Source organism: Palaemon carinicauda, unplaced genomic scaffold (assembly GCF_036898095.1).
Source record: "Palaemon carinicauda isolate YSFRI2023 unplaced genomic scaffold, ASM3689809v2 scaffold3877, whole genome shotgun sequence".
In the NCBI taxonomy this organism is placed as follows: Eukaryota; Metazoa; Arthropoda; class Malacostraca; order Decapoda; family Palaemonidae; genus Palaemon; species Palaemon carinicauda.
In genome coordinates this window covers 2,501-7,500 of record NW_027171545.1, presented here as the reverse complement: position 1 = coordinate 7,500, position 5,000 = coordinate 2,501, and the positions used below count along the sequence as shown (strand labels likewise).

Sequence of the window (5,000 nt, the reverse complement as noted above, 5' to 3'; positions counted from 1 at the left end):
ATTTCTCATGAAAATCTTTTATTACTAACCGAGTTAACTTACTGTGTTTGTGAAGCAAAATAGGAAAGTTGACAAAAGTATCTTTTCTCCATTTAGGCATCTTACTTCTAATTCTTAAGAGTCCATGATCATCCATGTATACATTAAGTTGAGCAATAATATTAGGAATATCCTTTACTCTCTTATTTCTGTTTTCTAAATACTGGAAAACTTCACCATACCAGATTCTCTGATCATTCCTTATGATATGTCTAGTAGCTTCCAAATGAAAGGAGGATGCATCACCAAAGTTAAAAGAAACAGAGTTTGCTCTTCTTTTGAGCAAAGCAATGAATTTAAGAACGTACTCGTGAATTCTAACAAGCTTAGAGAAACTGGAACACTTGTCCAGGACGACTAAATGTTCAGGGTTTGATTCTGCTAAGACTTGTGATTCACTTAATTTAGATGCAGAAATTGAGAAGGAATTTTCATTCAATGGATTAAAATTTGGATTGGGTACAACTATATCAAATGTGTCAGCATTACTGCACAGTTCATCCCTTTCACATCTTAAAAATTCTGGGCCAGTGAAATAATTAGTTTTCAAAAGCTGTTTGTACGACATAGGCCTAGTTATACAATCTGCAGGGTTCAAGATACCACTGACAAAACAAAATCTAACTGGGTTATTTTCACAGGTCCTTTGAATGTGATCCAAACGATTCATGATAAAGACACTCCTTTTATTCATTTTATCTAATTTGTTCACATAAGAATTAATCCAGCTCAGTGAAACAATGCTATCCGTATACAGTACTGATTCTACAATTCTAATAGGTTTAGGGCACTGAGGACCTGCCAAATCCTTACTCAAATCCAATAATGTTTCTGTTCCCAAAACTATCCCTTGGAATTCTAGAGATGGAATACTTTTGCTTTCTAACTGCTTGGTAACCAAGCGATTCTTTGCTAGAACAAAACTGACTTGATTAGTTTCTATGCACTGAATAAAAATTGTTGTACCATAGATTATTTTTACTGCTGTCAGTAAATGCAATTAAACGATATGACCCATTTCTCTCCCCGACAAATCTAGGTACCTCAATTGGAGGAGTCATGTTAACTTGTTTGGCTATGTTACGCCATTCTCGTTGTTGCTCAATGGACAATTCTGTATCCCATCCTAGAGAAGTGTTTAATTGAAGTTCATGCATAAATAAACGAGCTCTGTTTAAAATAGGTCCATTGAAATTATATGGATCAAAATTTGAAGCAATGCTTTTCAATATCAGTCTCTTAGTGTTTGCTTTAGAGTCTAGCTCAAGTTTAGGAGAGGAAATACAATCTGTTATTCGGTTCCACTTTAAACCAAATATTTTTACTACATCAGGAGTGACTTCATCCAAATTCTTATCTATTTTTTCTTGGAGCATAACATCATTGGTAACGAATTGTTGTAATTCAAATTTATATGGATTAAAAATGTTATTCAAGTTATCAAAACCCCAGTGTAAGCTTTCAGAATCATTTGCAGTGAACGCACCATTATCCATGTATATCAAAGAGTAAATAAGTTTCTTCAATTCCTTTAAGTTGTCCAAATCACCTTCAGTGTCTAGCATCAATATTTTGTACAAACCAATCATCAATATTGTTGGGCTACACCTTAGCCCAAAACTTAGACGAAGATTCTTGTATGCTATAATGGTAAAATCTCCTTTACTTACATTTTTAAACCAAAAGAATAATAATTTACTTTGATCAGTTTCATTTAATGCTATCTGCTGGAAAGCTTTCTTTAAATCAAAGCACAATAAATGAGAATCAAACCTTAAAAGTAGCAAGGCAGTAGACAATTTCTGATTAATACAAGGGCCAGCCCACATTGCCTGATTGTGGCTAATAGAGGGGGAGCCATTACTTTGTTTTTCACACAAATTAGAGAGAAAAACCATTCGGCATTTAGTAGTACTGCGGTCTAACTTAAATATTCCCATGTGCGGCAAAACACTGTACTCTGGGTGTTCTTCACAAAACTTATCCAAATTATCAATCCTTTCAATTAAGTTTTGAGCTACCTGAGCCTTTATGTTATCATCCATTAATCTCAAAATTCATCATTCTTCGATAATTTCTTTAGGTTAGATTTCAAAATTTGCTTTGCTAAATTTGTGTTCTTTCCCAGCAAATGAGAAACACGACCATTCCATAAAAGTGGCATTATCAACCTGCCTTCTTCATCTCTTTGTGTATTATTAAGTAAATACCTAACTAATTTCTTATTATGTTCAGTGCTCTCCCCATCTAAGTCAGTTCTATCTTTGTGCAAATAATATGAGCATTCTCACTCTAAAATATGATCAGTAGCTTTTTGCAATTTATGCTCGCTGATCCTGCCATCATGATCTAAAATACAGATTGTAGGATCCTCTGCACTTCCAATACATCTAACACTAGACTTGAAACATGAAGTCATAGGAAATTTAATATTATCCAGTGATTTACCCTGCTCATCTAAATTCTCTTCCAAGCCAAAAAGTAAATGAGTATCATCCTGCAGGCTAGGGAGAAATTTCAAATTTGCAATTAATTTCTCTATGTTTCCTATTAACATAATGCCAAATCTTGTTTCATAGTACACACACTGACCACTATGACCAAAACTAACCATCTTTTCCATGAGACAATGAGCTGAATTTGCCCCCAGGACAAACTGAATGTTTGATATGTCTTCTCTAGCCTCATCAAGAAACTCATCTAAAAGCTTATAACCATAATTTCTAAAACTTCTAACAACTTTACCAAGGCCGGGTAAATTCAAATTTATATCAATACCTGGGACACAAATAGCTTCTATATTATGCGCGGTCTCCCCAATCTTAACAGAAATTTGAACTATCTTGGTACGATAGCATTTTGCTCCATTAAACCCATTGACAACAAGATCAAAATTATCTTTCACAATTTTGAAACACTGACCTTCCAAAGCACACTCAGAAATGAAATTAGCTTGGCTACCTGAATCCTTCAATCCTCTTATTTTACTAGGGCCCAAAGTACAAGAAAATGTGGGTAAAATTGAATTTATGCCCCCCTTACTCTGAAAGGAACTACCTGGACAAACTACCCCATTCTGTGTACTATTTTGAACATCTTTTGATTTACTTTTCTCGTTTTGCTTAGGGTTAGGAACTGCTTTTTTAGGATTACGCACCAAATCTCTGACCTCGGAACTTTCATGATTATCTGACAGGCAAAGAAAGGAGAAATGCCATCCCTGACAATGTTTACACTTTCTGGAAAATCTAAAATGACACGAGCTATCCAAATGCTCGATTCTTGCACATTTAGTGCAACCATTCAAAATGCTCAACCTAGCTATCTTTTCCTTAGCAGTAGCGAAATTAGGGCACTTATGGATTGGATGATCACCATTAACCTTATCACTACAAAGTGTGCAAGAATTAAAAGGATTGGAGCTTTTAAAATTAACCTCTGCTGCTAAGTTTGAACTTTTACTCAATCCTAGTTTATCTTGATGCCTTTCAGCAGAAGGCAGTTTACTTTTACTTAATTTACCAAGTTTATTTGCATTCTGATACCGTTCATTGGCTTCAAAAAAGTTATCAACAATTTCACTTGAAGTGGGCTTTGAATTGTTAGTAATTTGTATCAACTGATTTCTGAAAGTTTCATTCATTCCTCTTAGGAAAAAGTACTGCAAAACATCATCTATATCCATTTTCAAAGTCTTAACAGCTTCTTGTAATTTTCTAATATTACTAATATACTGAAAGGGTTCTGAATCATAACCTAACTTCAGCTCTTGAAGTTGTTTCATCACATTAAACTTTTGAGTTGGAACCGAGGCAAAAGCTGTTTTTAAGAGTTCCTTTGCATGGGAATAACCTTGTTTGTCTGCTTCTAAAGAGTCTATCAAAAGTAAAGCCTTGCCAGAAACCTGCTGTTTAAGTAACAACAACCTATCATAATCTGTGTAAGAAAACTTTCTAGTAGTTTCCTCAAACTGCTGTAAGAATAATTCCAAACTTTCATCATCAGAACTCTTAAATTTAGGCAAAGGTGCTACTGGACTTTTAAGACGACTAAGAGGAGTTTCATTCAGATTTTCACTTGTGCTTCCATTAACATTAACCTCTAAGAGCAGCAACATTTCAGAAATTTTATCTTTATATTCCTGACAAGAGCTAAATTCAATTTCCATTTCATTTTCATCTTCGCTCTCTGACCACTTCAAAGATATGACTTTACTATCAAACCCTTTAAGTTCTTCCTTAAAATTCTTAAGTTTTTCAACAAGATTTAACTTTTGTGAGCTATTATACTGCGAAAATTTATGCCTTTCATTAAATTGTCTAGTGACTTGAGAGCGGATGTACTTCCGACTCATAACAAGAAGCCTAATGTCCGTCATGATTATAGAAAAATTTAATTCTAAACGTCAATGCAGCCTAACAAAAGAAAAAATTTAAGATAATTATAGTATTCGGTATACTGATCAATAATAACAACAATAATCCAAATAAAAACACCACTCCCACAATGCTACCCAAGTGCCACCAGTATTGAGACAGCCTTCAGAGCCCCACGTTGGGCGCCATTTCAAAAACTTAAATAGAATGTAAATTTATAACAAGAGCAGCGAGAGCAGAGTAACAATAACTTTAATGTCAAAATTGGATAAAGAAACTTTAAAATTAAAAATATTAGATTCTTTATTTATATTGAATAAATATTAAATATGGCAAAGCAATGGAACTCTGATGGCTGAAGTGGAATCCTCAATCACTAGTGACTGCCTGTGGTAGAACCCACTCAACTCTTGCCTGTTTTTGAAAACTATGGATTCTGCAAATCACGAAAATATTTCCATCAAAAACCTAATGTAAAATTTATCTAAATTCCCTTTATAAACAATAATGAATAATAAACAATATATCAACATCAAGTACAGATATACCAATACAACATTACATACAACTGAACTAGGTACCTAA

At 33.9% G+C, this 5,000-nt stretch overlaps 1 long non-coding RNA gene across 1 annotated transcript in view; it reads right to left on the bottom strand.

Annotated features, from left to right (window-relative positions):
• Positions 1-4,746: 4,746 nt before the first annotated feature.
• The window catches only part of LOC137636779 (uncharacterized), a 1,161-nt gene continuing 907 nt past the window's right edge, over positions 4,747-5,000 (bottom strand). The window contains exons 2-3 of the long non-coding RNA XR_011043217.1: positions 4,997-5,000; positions 4,747-4,851 (exon numbers count right to left, since the gene is read on the bottom strand). The exon at positions 4,997-5,000 is cut by the window's right edge and continues 76 nt beyond it. This is a non-coding gene — a long non-coding RNA (uncharacterized lncRNA). The remainder of the gene's footprint in view (positions 4,852-4,996) is intronic.